Here is a 15,356-nt window from a genome sequence, read left to right as displayed (position 1 = left end):
CTAAAAGGATCTTTGTTTGTTAATCTTGTCCAACACCCACAAAACTTCCACTATTCTTACAGCCAAATGCTATGTAAGAGGAATAATATTTGACTGTGTTTTAGATTTTAGATTTCAATTCCAGCCAAATATAAGCTAAATCTTGAATGAAATAGGAAGACAAATCATGGGAAAAATAAAAAATACTTTATCATTACAAATTTTATAGGGAAGTTTAAGGAGTCTTTTATTTTGGTCAATTTATCACCCTTTTCAATTGGAAATCTCTTGATTCCATGGCACTGTACAGGAACTCTATAACTCGGCTAACCTTATAAAGAAGTATTATCATTAAGGCCTTCATACTATTCTACATTTTAGAGCTTACATAAGAATCTTTTCCATGTTATAATATTATAAGTTTGGATTCATAAATTGCAGAATCAGAATAGTGGTAATGTTAAAACATTTTGTTGCCATTTGAAAGATGCTCCTTTTGGTTGCCATTTTAAAGAGTTATACATGTTTGATTTCCAAGTTGTACAGATGTAAGAAAAAAATGTGGAGGTTAATCTAGATTTTAAGTTTGTTTTGGATTGCTATAAATGTAATCTTTAGATTGTATGATGGATTTACTATTTGTATATGAAGTAAGAAAACATGAGGGGATTAATCTCAAAAAATACCATGCACTGTTATGGAAGCAGTCTTAGATCTCTGTTAGGCTAGTAAGTTAGATTTAGGGGTATTTATCTTAGAAAATACCTTGCACTACTATGAAATCAGTCTTAGATTTGCTAGGCTAGTAAGTCAGTTTTAGGGGTATTTACCATTTCGTGAAAAATAATTTAGATATCCTTACGTATGGGGATGGCTAAGCCATGCAATTTTATGTGTTCATTTTCCGTATTGAATTGTTTTGCCACTTCCATTCATACAATTACTTGTCTTATTCTATGAATAAATTTTTATCAAGGACTTTTATACAACTATATACAAGTCTTGGAGGTGATCTATGTAATAGTCTAATTGAAGTCCACTTAAGTTCCTATTTTGATTGCAGTTTGTGGAAATCTAGAAAATATAGGTGGAGTTTTAAAGTCAATATGGACATAAAGAAGGTTTTGTGAACAAAATCTATTAAACCATGTTACATTCTCTTATCTACCAAGTTGCCTTTGTTCACTAATAACACATTTGGATTGCTTATTTTGTTTTAAGGTGGGTGGAACTCATCTCTACAAATCAAAATATCCAACTTTGAAGTATATATTGCCTAATGATTTATATCTTTAATTTCCACTGAATCCACTAGGACATAATTCATCTAATTTTTTAGTGTGTGGATGATTTTTGTTTGATTAGAGAACTTCCTTGACCATTTATGCTCTCAAATTGACAAGCATTATTAAATGGAAAACTCGATATTGCCCCATTGATATAACATACAACAACTAGACCTGGCAATGCCCTGTGAATCAAAATGATGTAAAATGTGGGTTTTTCAGAAAGCCTACAGGTTTTTCCTTATAAATGATTGGTTTCTTATCTTTTGTCTTTTGTTGATTTTTGTAACTTGAGTGTAGGGAGAACATTTCAGCCTTAATTGGGCAAAGATAGCATAACAGTAAATATGTTATAAAAAAAACTAGAGTGTAGTGACATTCATATAGTATTGCCAATTGCTTATAGAAAAATTAAGTACGTTATTTGTCTATTAATAATGTTAGGCTATGGCTAATGTAATGCTAATATGATGGTTAGACTACTATGACCAAGATGCAAAATTTAGGATTATGGATATATATCATGGAACACTAGTTTTCCACCTAAGAATGAAACATGGGCTCAATGGTTATGTCATTGAGCTAGGTGTGGTACCTACAAAATACATTCCTATTTGTGGTGATGAAATAGAGAGTGATTTGAAAGTCAATTAAAAATTATTTGTACATTCCTATTCCTGATAATTGTCTTCTCAAGATACCTAGGAATGCTATTCTTGGTTTTTATCCATAATCACTTTTCAATCTCTGATTAGAATTAATTATTAATTTACATTGAAGCAAGGCCATGGCTGGTCAGTTACTCTAGGATCTTCAACCTTTTTGAAAAAAGCATACAATAAAAAACAATTTTGAAGTCACCATATCTTCTACATTGTCCATGAAGCTGTTAAATAGAGAAAACACAACAGCAAAAGTAATAGAGATAGATCACCAACAAAAGTAACAAAGACGATCATAGATTTCTTACTGCATAAAAATCTATTAGTTCTTCTAATTTATAAAATGTAACAGCAGTACAAATTTATAATATATTTTGATTTAATAGACATTCAAGTTTTAGCAACATTCCTATAAATCTCGATTTTGACAGCAAACTTGTGAAGTAATAGAAATGATGAGCAGCTCTATATAGTCTTTAATTGAATCCTACTCAAACTCTATGGAACATGAACAATAAATGTAAACTTAGTTAGACTTATTCTCACAGTTTCCTGAATAGATGGATACCTTGTTTTGGTTCCACCCAGGGTTTGCCTAAATTGTATATTCAATTTATTTCAAAATAGCAAGACTCTTGGTATGATATTGCTGAAGGTATATTCGTGATGCTTGCTGATGACTTGCTGATTTGATTTCTATATTATAATAATGTTGATTGCATTCCTTTTTCTTCCTTATGTTTGATGCTTATAACATTATGTGGTTGATTATAGGATTACTTCATGTGTGCACATTGTTACTTGATATGATTGTTTAAAAAGAATGGAATTAGACTATAAAAGAATAATTGTACACATTAGCAAAACATACTATATTACTCTACCTTTGTGATAATATGCATGTTTTATTGCATGTTATACCACACATTTATATCTAGTCTACCTTTGTGATTATATGCATCTTTTATTGCATAGCCTATATATAGTATACTATTGGCATTTCATTACTATCATTTGTTTCAGATTTCATGTTAGCAAACCAATTTTTGTTTCAAATTTTGCTCTCCTCATCTTTGGTACTGATTTTTATCTAGGTCATCGATGGATCTTTCTGATGATCCAAGGATTCATGGTCTCATTGGTAGGAGTACTAGAATCATGCTTGCACTTGTAGATGCTCTTGTCGCGCTTGCAATATCCATTGCAACATCTGCACAAGAAGCAAGAAGAGAGAGGTGTAAGTGAAGAAGAGATGAAATCCCATTTTATAAGACTATTATTCATTCAAATGAGATTGATTGCCATGACCAGCTTCATATGACTAGATCAACCTTCTTTCATCTATCCACTATCCACACACTTGGCCAAGATTTGAGGAATCGTAAGATTGTTCATAATTTTGGTCACTCAGGAGAGACACTTAGTGGATATTTCCATAAGCTCTTGAGGGCTATCTCAGTGCTCCATGCTGACTATATGTTGCCCACTGAGCCAAACACAGGACCTCCTCAAATTCTTGGGAAGGATCATTTTGATTCCTACTTCAAGGTACATCTCCTATTGCCATATATTGTGTATGTTGATTATTACTCATAATAATATGTTTTTTAATGCAAATTCATGACTTGTAGGATTGTATTGGAGCAACAGATGGGACCCATATACTGAATACTATTGATGTCGACAACCAAGCTAAATATTGTGATAGAAAAGGAAACCTATCACAGAATGTTATGGGTGTGTGTTCCTTTGATTATAAGTTGCAATACATTCTTGCTACTTCGAAAGGGTCTGCAATAGATAGTCATGTTCTTGCTTCTGCTTTGTCTAGATCATATACACTAGTAGTTCCCCCCAGTATGTGCAATCAACTTATTAATGTTTAATTCCTTTGATTTTATGAGAAACATGTCAAGGTTATATCAATATACTTTTCGTACATTTGTGTAGGTAAATTTTATTTGGTTGATGTGGGATATCCAAATGTACTTGGATTTCTTGCCCCTTATCAGTGTACATGCTACCATCTAAAGGACTTTTGCAAAGCAAATTCGATTAACTCTCCATGACAGCCATTTAATCACTACCACTCCTCACTTTGGAATATAATAGAGGGTACATTTGGCATTCTGAAGCAACCTTTTCCTATCTTGAGGCATGCAACATTGTATAAAATAATGACACAGACTAAGATTGTCTTAGCATCTTGCATCTTGCACAACTTCATTACAATAGAGGATGACATTCCTTGTGAAGTTGAAACTAAAGAGGATGAGAGTGATGGGATAAATGTACCCATACTTGAGACATATGGGATGAGTCAGTGAGATAGAGATGATTGGAGAAACTTTTGAGATGAAATAGATCAGAGGATGTGGGAAGACTAGAGCACGGGCTTAGTTGTAGTTGGAATATTACATTTTATTGTAGAATATATATTGGCAGATATTTTTGATATATATATTGACACTTGTGTGTTATTTAAAATGAATGAATTATATGTGACATTTTCATCATCATTATAATGTTGCCATAAGTATATTGACTAGTGTGAGTTTGTATGATATTTGTTTCTTTGATTTGTAATTCAATGCATACGCTATTGTCTTGTGATTGGTGTCTTTAATGATATTGAGTTTTCATATTTGATGCAATCTATGTTAAATTTTTGGATACAAAATGTGGCTATATGTCAAGTCCTCCAAGAGACTTTTAGACCCTTCAAATAACTCCTTCCTCACAACAAGACCCAACAGAAGACCCAGTTTTGTTGCAAGCATTTGCATGCTCTCTCCTTCAAAGAAAATAAATAACTATAATCAACAATTAAAGTACTTGAATTATTTCCTATTGTTATATTCCTCAATGTATGCTAAACTATAATTAGATTATTAAAGTCTCAATCATGAAAATATATTTAATGCAGTATTATGTGCAACTAACTATTTCTTTTAACATTGAGAATAAGTCTACCTCTACAATGTGTTTGCATAGTAGCACAACTTTGGCATGGAGGAAAAAATATTTTGAGGGAAACCCTTTTAGAATCCAAGTTTTGCCAACAATCTAAGAAAAATAATTATAGTATTCATTTATATATCAGTGTCCATTTGTTTGGATGGACACTTATTGTGACATATAGCTATTAGTTTTTGTGGTAGACCACAGATTTTAGAGCTAGATTTCATGTATTAGCAGTGTACAACTCCTTTTTTCTTTCATACACTTTTAGCATGAAAGAATTGAGCATTGATAATATGGGTATAACAAACTGATCAGTGTTGCAGTGGGGAAAGTAACAAGTGGTTGTTGAATTTATGAGCAATTATAGGAATTTTTTGCTACAAGTAAGGTCATTAGTTTCATATTTAGATTCCTTGCTTCCAGTGCTATGCAAAGAACCTCATTAAAATATTCCCTTCTTTTACACAAGAATCTTCTTATCACTGAATATTAAATTATGCCAACAGGGTTCATATGGCAATAGTAACAAGAAGTATCCAATCACTTTCTTTGCATGTTATGAAACATGAAATTGATGGGACACCATATCATATGTCAAAAGTGATGAGTTTGCCAACAACTTAGAGTTAAGGCAACTTTAGCAGCACTTTATCTTTTTAAATATATTAGATTAATGAAGGCATACAACTTTTACAGCTATGATATTGACTGTGATCTACTATTTACTTTATATTAGGTTTCAAGCTTTCAAGAATTGGAAGTTTGTCCCGTAGTTTTGTTCCCTTTTTGTGATGATGTCTCTAAAAACTTAATTTTTAGATGCCAAGACTATAATGTGCAGTACATAAACCTGCATAATCTATACATTGTTATCCTTTTCATCATGTTTGCATCTATAACTATGTAGATTGATTTTTATTTATAGATACATATAATACAGAGAATCCATAAACTAGTATAAACAACTTAGCTACGCAGGTCAACCAACTGACAAAAGTGTATGTAGTTCTTAATTGATAATAGAGAAAGCAGGGGTTACAAATTAGTTTGGGGTTAGCGTCCAACATGTTGTTTTCTTTCCCTTTCATTGTTAACATTCTTGTTTCATTCCTACTTCAACTCACAATATAACACTTCTCTAGTCAACTATGTCAGGAAGCTTAGCTATTTGTGTTGTTGATGTTGTTTTATGTTCTCTCTTATAACTTGACTCCTAGAGCTTCTCTAACTCTTAGCTATTTGTGTTGTTGATGTTGTCTTGTTGAGGGGTTAAGATTAATTTTAATGTGCATTTGAATTGAAGACTAGAGCTTGTAGGTTATGAGTTTTCCCTACTGAATATTGATTTTGTTAAACTTACCTATAGGTTATCCATCTTTCCAAAATTTTGTCAAACCAAATGCAGATACATTCAATGCTAGCATGATGCAGTTCACATTACATCTTTCATGCATTATAGAGAGAACACAAGACAATCTCTGAATCATTTTGCATTAAAGTTCAAAAAGAATACTTTATGCATATTGATTGATGCGAGTTTGTTTTATGTTTATTTATTTGACCATCTTCATTTTTCCATACACATTATTAAGGTCTAATATTATATGGTCGAGTATTTTTTACCCATTTTTGTTATGTTCCTTACCATGGCTCATGAAACACAAGTCAGCAATGCACCTTCTACGAATAGGGTGCTATGGACTAGGGATATGGAGCACAAATTCCTTGAGTTTCTTCAAGAGAAAGTACAACTAGGTTAAAAAGGTGAAGGTGGTTTCAAAAAGGAAGCTTGGACTACCCTTGAAAGGCAGTTCAATGATGAGCTGAAGCAAAATCTAACCAAGGATAATTTGAAGAATAAATTGAAAACATGGAAATCGAGATTTAGACTAATGAAAGATTTAAGAAATACAAGTGGCTTTGCATGGAATGAAGTAACATAGTGTGTGGATGCTGAAGATAGTGTTTGGAATGAGTTGTTGAAGGTAAAATGGTATTTAATATTCTTTTTGTTTAAATATAACTTTATATTTGTAAATTTAGTATTGAAAGACAACTAACCATTCCAATTGTTTCCCAATTTGCAAAAACACAAAAGTGTATAAAAGGCAGCCATTCCAATACTATAATGAGTTAGCCTTCATTGTGGAAAATGACATGGTAGAAGGTAATGCAGCTGCCACAGCTCAGGAGATGGAGGAAGGGAACATTATGGATGAGCCATTGATCTTGATGATGTTGGGGATTTTAGTATACTAGTTGATGTTTATAGTCATTTGGATGAAGACTTTGCTCAATTCAATCAATCAAGTACAAGTGGTAGTCAAAGAATATCACCTTCATCAAGGAAGGGAAAGAGAAAGAAAGCGAGCATGTCATGAATAAGATCCACAAGGGCATGTTAAAAAGCCTTACATTATCAAAGTAGATGAAGTGGATTTTGAATCTGTTGGAGAGAAAATATATGATGCCCTCAAAGGCATTCATGGGATTAGTGAAGATTCAATGATAAAGGCCTATGATAATTTTTTGGTTGAAACCAAAAGAACAAAAGGCTTCTTGAGAATGACCGAGGGGGAGAGAGTCAAATACATACAACTTAAGTATGGAGGACTCTAGAGTTTTTGTTAAAACTATTTTGAATTATAGTGACCTTTATATTTGACTACTTCATAGCATGCCTTATGCATGCCTTATGATATTATCAGCTACAAAACATATTTTTATCAGCTAAAAACATATTTTTATCAGCTGCAAAACATATTTTTATCAGCTTTTTTATGACTTTATGACATGCATATTTGGAAAATTATTCATTGGCTTTACTTGTTTAAATATTTAAAGATGCTTGTAAAGGCTCTTGTTATATATTAACCCACATGGTGGACTTAGTCATTTGCATTAATCATAAAATTATTTGCAGATTTGATAGCTATTGGTACCAAATTCTTTACACATTAGTCCCTAACTTCTATTGAGCTACTTGGATAGGCATTTAGTCAAACAGTTTACATGGTGTCTAGGCTGCTTCACATTATTTTGTTGGATAAAATGCAGAATATTGTGATATTCACTTGTGCAATTTGACTCCTATCAGCATTACTAACTCTTGTTCTGTTTGACTATAATATTCACTTATACTATTTGAATCCTATCAACATTACTAACTTTTCTACTATTTAGTAATATCTACATCAACATTACTAACTCTTGTGCTATTAGGCTCCTATGGATAATGTCTTAATTTGGACAATGTCATCTTTTTTTGTGTGCACAATGTTGATATCTTCTTTCTAGTCATGTATTTTCTCATTTTTAGAAACCTATTGTTTGATTCTTCACTCCTATAAATAATGCAGCAATAGGAGATGCTATACTTACCATTTTAAGGATTTCATATCGCTTGATATAATAAATTGATATTTAAATAGGCTTTTAATAATGATTATAAAGATTTTGTATAGTGACTTAAAAGAATTTTATTATAGTATGTGTATTTTCATATAACTAATTTATTTTTTATGTTGTAGGGTTGATGGATTTAATCAATGTACCAACATGTCGATGTGGTGTTGGCCCTTGTTTGTTGAAAATCTCCAACACACAAAAAAATCTTGGGCATAAATTTTGGTCTTGCTCAAATAAGAAAAAGGTTGTTATTAATTTTCTTAGAAATTAGCATAATTAATAAATAATTATTATAAGGACACAAAGATTTTTTTATTGTAAGGACATGACGGATGTGGATTGTCAGAATGGGCTACTGATGCACAAACAAGTACAATGCATGATGATGGGGTAGAGTGCAAGTGTTACAATAGTCAAAAGGCTAGAGTAGAGTGTAAGTGTTGCAATAGTCAGAAGGCTGAAATTTACTTTTTACGATGTCTTGTTTGTCTTTTAATTGCATTTATTTGTTGGGAATATATGTGAAAAAATGCATAGCTATAATTTTAGAGGGCTGAAATTTACTTTTTACGATGTCTTTTTTGTTTATTAATTACATTTATTTGTTGGGAACATATGTGAAAAAATTCATAGCTATAAGGATTTTTATCAATGACAAAATGTCTAATATCAAACTTCATATTTATTATAAAATTTTGTTGGTTGTTCCCTATCTTTGTTTGGTGAATCACACTAGTATTTGGGCCTTATATTGTAATATTTTTAGCTTTGATGTACAAGGTTTCAGGACCTTTCAAAACCTATTTTTACCTAACCAAAACTTTTGTTAAAAATATCTTTACAAATAAATCTTATCTTTAGCCTTCTAAATAAAACTAGGTTCAAATATTGTATATTTTACTTTTTTTATATATTTAAAACACAAATGTTTGTGCTCATTGAAAATGAGAGACAGGCAGCATCTCCCTTAGTAAGGACAAGAATAGTCTTTGGACTTTCCTTCATACACAGTTTAAGGCGATATCATTGACGATTCTTACCCAAAAATAAAATAATTTTATTTTTGATATTATATTCAAATTTATAGTTATATTTAACATAATTTTTTATATTCTTTATGCATACAATAGTATTTATAATCAAATTCTTCAAATGTAATTAAAATTTTAAAAAATGTTGTCAAATATTTATAATTAAAAATTGTAACTTTTGACTTCTTTAACAATAAACATATATATTAAAAAATCATGCTTATAATGGAAACAATTTTAGGCAATATTGAATATAATTTTAAAATAACTAGATTTCAATCCAATGAAAAGATCCAAAAAAGTGGGTATGACAAAGCAAATTGATTGCTTTCAGTGTGGGCTAAGCAAGAAAGTATATTTATGGATAAGAGAGGTCTAAATATTTAAACTTTTTAAACTTTGAAAAATGTTTAACTCAGTATTAAGCGAAATATGTGATATACCTTTCTTACTAATAAAAGTCAATTTATAATGAAGAGGGTAGTAAATTAATTTGACTTTTAAAAATTTAACAAATTTTTTTTTATAATAAATTCATATTAAGATTTAAAAATAAACTTATTCTAATTCCTATTTTTATTGATGCAACCAAACACAGAATAGTCATCTACCGATTCCTTTTCTGGGACAACCAAACACCTCCAAATGATATTCTACAATTTATTTTTAGAATGCACAAATTTTGGAAGAGAGCTTATTCCAACATAGCTAAATTCTGCATTGACCAATTCTCGCAACCAAACAGGGCCATAGGTTTTATGGTTTAGGGTTATAGGATCAACTTTAATGGTTTAGGTATTAGGGTTTACAATTTAAAATTTATGATTTAGGGTATAGGTTTATAAGGTTAGTTTAGAATTTAGGGTTACAGATTAATGGTTAAAGTTTTAGGATATAGGGTTTAGGGTTTAAGGATACAAATCACAAAATTCGTCAAGCCTTCACTTAGAATGAATTAAAATCTCATAACAAGACATTTTGAGTTATTATATCATCAAATCAATCAAATCTCCACTAAGAATCAACTAAAATGTTATTACAAGTCATTCTAAGGTTAGAAGTTTCCATATTAGTCAAACTTTGACTATGAATTGACTATAATCTAATCACAAGTTGTTTTGAAATTGCAGATCATCAAATTGGTCAAATATCCAATCAAAATTAGGTACAATCTCATAAAAACCATTATAGATCATTGAGCTAATCAACCATTCAATCAGTCATTATGACATTACAAATCATCAAATCAGTTAACCCTTTGCTCAGAATGATCTACAATAATAATTCATTCTAAGGTTAATATCATTGAATCAGTCAACCCTTTCTTTTGAATAAATGAAAATGTTATTACAAGCCATTCTAAGGTTAGAAGTTGCCAAATCGATGAAATTTTGACTACGAATGGGCGAGCTATAATCTTATCACAAGTCATTCTGAAGATGTAGATCATTAAATCAGTTGACCATTCAATCAAAATTAGGTATGATGTCTTAAAAAACCATTATTTGGCTATAGATCACTGATCAAGGTCAAAGCTTCACTAATAATAACCATTTTTATGTGACTCCATTATAGATCATTGAAATGATCAATTATTCAATCAAAGGTAGCCAAAATTTTATAGCAAGTCACTCTTAGGTTATGGATCATCATATTGGTCAACTCTTTGCTTAGAATGAGCTACAATCTCATAAAAAGCCTAATAGAGGTTACATATCATCTAGTCAGTCAACACTTTGCTCAAAATCATCTAACCTGTTATTACAAGTCATTATGAGGTTAAAAGTTGCAAAATTGGTTATTTGACTATGAATTGCTGTAATCTTATCGTAAGTCATTTTGAAGCTACAAATAATTGAATCGATCAACTGGTCAATTAGAATTAGGTATGATATTATAACAAACCACTTGGAGGTTATAGATCACTGAACAAGTAATTCTAAGGTTACATATCATTAAATCAATCAACCCTTCACTCGAAATCAACTAAAATATTCTTAAAATGTTATTATAAGTCATTTTGAAGATGTAGATCAATAAATTGGTCAACTGTTCAATCATTTTTATAAGGTTATAAATCACCTAACAAATCAACCCTTCACTCACAATTAGCTCAAATCTCATAAAAAGTCATATCTTTTGAATTGCTACAAATATCATTAGAAGTCATTCTGAAAATGTAGACCATTGAATTGGTCAGCCAGTCAATTAGAATTAGGTAAGATTTTATAAACAAAAACATTCAAAGGATATAGATCACTAAATTAGCTACAATCTCATCACAAGTTGTTATGAAGCTATAGATCAGTATGATCTCATATCAAACCATTCTAAGGTTACAAATCATGGAACAAGTCAATTCTTCACTCACAATCAGCTCAAATTTCATAACAAGTCATTCTAGAGTTACAAATCATCGAATCAATCAACTCTACATTCATAACCAATTATAATCTCATGACAAGCTATTCTAAGGTTAGAAAGGAAACATGATCTTAAACTCTGGCATTTTTTTATAGACATGTACATGGAGACTCAAAAAATTTGAATTGGAACTTGGTTCTTGATTTTGACCATTGATTTTGGGTACTTTTTGACCCCTGACAACATATCCAAATATTAGCAAAATCCAATAGTGGAATTAAAAATTATGGTCTCTACATTGATCCGTCAACCATTTATTTAAAATGAGCTACAATATCATAAAAAGTCATTATGAGAGTAAATATCATCGAATTGGTCAAGCCTTCCCTCAAAATCAACTAAAATGTTATTACAAGCCATTCTAAGGTTGTTGTCAAATCGCTCAAACTTCAAATATGAATCAGCTACAATTTCATCACAAGTTGGTATGAAGCTACAGATCATCAAATTGGTCAACCATTCAATTACAATTAGGTATGATCTCATAAATATCACTAAACAAGTCAACCCAAGACTCATAGTTAGCTCAAATCTAATAACAAGTCATTCTATAGTTACAAATCACCAACTCAGTCAATTTTACACTCATAACCAAATTGAATATCATAACAGGCCATTCTAAGTTTAGATAGAAAATACAATCTTAAACTTTTTCGTTCTGTATAGACTTGTATACATAGACTCCATTATAGATTGCTGAACTGATCAACCATTCAATCAGAGCCAACCAAAATGTCATAGCAACTCAATTTTAGGTTACAGATTACCAAATCGATCAACCCTTCACTTAGAATGAAGTTCAAACTCATAACAGACCATTCTAAGGTTACGTATCATTGAATTAGTCAACCCTTCACCTAGAATCAAATATAATATTATTAAAAGTTATTTTGAGGTTAGAAGTTGTCAAATCGATCAAACTTTGACTTTGAATTGGCTACAATCTCATCACAAGTCATTATGGAATTGTAGATAACCAAATCAGTCAACTGTTCATTCATAATTAGGTATGATCTCATTACAAATCATTATAAGGTCGTAATAAGTAATTCTAGAGTTGCAAATCACCAAATTGGTGAACTCTACACTCATAACCAACTAGAATCTAGTAGCAAGCCATTCTAAGGTTAGAAAGAAAACATGATCTTAAAATAGTTCCATTATGTATGTCTGTACATGGAGATTTATAACTTTTGAATAGGAGATTAATTGTAAATCTTATCATTCATTTTGTGCACATTTTTTCCCCCAACAAAATATCTAAAACTTACAAAAATCTAATTTGTGGAATAAAAAATTATGGTCTCTACACCAACATCCATTTTCTTATGACTCCATTATACATCATTGAAGTGATCAACTATTCAATCAGAGCCAACTAAAATTTCATTACAAGTCATTATTAAGTTCCAGATCATCAAATTGGTCAACCCTTTCTCAAAAGGAGCTACAATATCATAAAAAGTCAATCTGAGGTTAGAAGTTGACAAATTTGTCAAACTTTAACTATGAATCGACTACAAATAATCACAAGTCATTTTGAAGCTACAAATCATCAAATCAATTTATCATTCAAGAAGAATTAGGTATGAACTCATAACAGACCATTATGAGGTTACGAATAACTAAAAATGTCAACCCTTCACTCACAATTAACTCAAATCTCATAAAATGTCATTTTAGTGTTAAAATTCACTGAATCAATCAACTCTACACTCTTATCCAACTAGAAGCTCATTACAGGCCATTCTAACGTTTGAAAGAATACATAATTTGGAACTCTACCATTTTATATGAATTTGTACATGAAGATTCATAAATTTTTAATCAAAACTTTGTTCTAAAATATGAGCCTTGATTTTGGGAGCATTTTGCCCCTTAATAACATATTTGAAAATTAGGAAAATCCAACAGTGAAATCAAAAGTTATGGTCTATACACCAAGACTTATTTTTTGGTGACAACATTATAAATTGCTGAACTGATTAACCGTTCAATCAAAGTAGGTTAAAATTTTATAGTAAGTCATTCTGAGGTTACAAAGCACAGAATCAGTCAACCTTTTCATTTAGATTGAGCTACAATCTCATAACAAACCATTTTTAGGTTTCACATCATTGAATAGGTCAACCCTTTATTCATAATCAACTAAAATGTTCTTACAAGCCATTATAAGGTTAGAAGTTGCCAATTGGTCAAAGTTTGACTATAAATCAACTAAAATCTCATCACAAGTGATTTTGAAGCTACTGATCATTGAATTGGTCAACCATTCAATTGCAATCAGGTACAATCTCATAAAAAGCTATTATGAGGTTACATATCACCAAACAACATTAGGTCAAATATCATAACATGTCATTCTAAAATTTAAAGTTATTGAATTAATCAATTCTACACTCACAAGAAACAAGAATCTCATAATAGGACACTAAGGTTAGAATGAAAACACAATCTTAAACTCTACCATTTTGCATAGACCTCTAAATAGAGACTCGTAACTTTTGAAATAGAACTTGCTTCTGGAATCTAGTCATTGATTTTGGGCACATTTTGGGAATTAGTGTATAGGATTAACAAATTAGGATTTAAGATATTGGATTTATGATTTAGTTTTTGGGTTTTAGAGTTTAGTTTTTAAGTTTTGGGCTTTAGGATTTAAGTTTATAGTTTAGGGTTTAAGAATTAGGATTTAAGGTTTAAGGTATAGGGTGTAGGGTTTAAGGATTAGGTTTAAGAATTATGGTTTATAGTTTAATGTTACAAGTTTAGTGTTTACAATTTAGAGTATAAAATTTAGGGTTAACTTTAGGGTTTAGGGTTTATGCTTTAGCATTTTGGGTTAGTTCTTGTTAGGGTATATGATTTATGATTTATGTTTTAGGTTTTAGTGTTTAGGGTTTAAGGATTAGGGTTTAAAGTTTAAGGTTTAGGGTTTAGGGTTAAGGATTTAAGGTTGAAATTTTAGTGTTTATTGTTTATGATTTAGGGTTTAAGAGTTAGGGTTTAGAGTTTAAGGTTTAGGATTTAGAGTTTAGAGTTTAAGGATTAGGGTTTAGGGTGTAAGGTTTATGGTTACTTTTTTAGGGATTAAGATTTTGGATTATATGATTAGGGTTTAGAGTTTAGGGTTACCAGTTTATGGCTTAGGGTTGTAGGATTTATGATATAGGTTTAGGTTTAAGGTATAGGGTTTAGGGTTATAAGATTAGGGTTTAGGGTTTTCTAGGCTTCAAGGTTGTTAGCTTTTAGGGTTTAGAGTTTAGGGTTACACATTAGGGTTTAGGGTATAGGGTTAGGGTTTAGGTTTTAGGTTTATAAGTTTAGAGTCTAAGGTTTAACGATTTCAATTCAGGGTCTAAGGATAAGGGGATAGGCTCTAGGTTTAGATGTTTAAGGTTTAGGGTTTAGGGTTTAAGATTTTAAGTTTAGGGTATAGAATTTAAGGTTACACTTTAGGATTTAAGGACTAGGCTTTAAGGATTTAAGGTTTAAGAATTATGGTTTAGGATTTAAGGTTTAGTGTTTAGTGTTTAGGTTTTAAGGATTAGGGTTTAAGGTTTAGTGTCAAAAATTTAGGGTTTATGATTCAACAATTGGGG

At 30.8% G+C, this 15,356-nt stretch overlaps 1 pseudogene; it reads left to right on the top strand.

Moving 5' to 3' along the window:
* The first annotated feature begins 9,230 nt into the window (after window positions 1–9,230).
* Window positions 9,231–9,360, top strand: LOC149538895 (U6atac minor spliceosomal RNA; annotated as a pseudogene).
* Window positions 9,361–15,356: the final 5,996 nt, after the last annotated feature.

This window comes from Cupressus sempervirens, chromosome 9 (assembly GCF_028749045.1).
Source record: "Cupressus sempervirens isolate cs-2001-9-10 chromosome 9, ASM2874904v1, whole genome shotgun sequence".
Lineage (NCBI taxonomy): Eukaryota > Viridiplantae > Streptophyta > Pinopsida > Cupressales > Cupressaceae > Cupressus > Cupressus sempervirens.
This window is presented reverse-complemented; position numbering and strand designations above follow the sequence as displayed.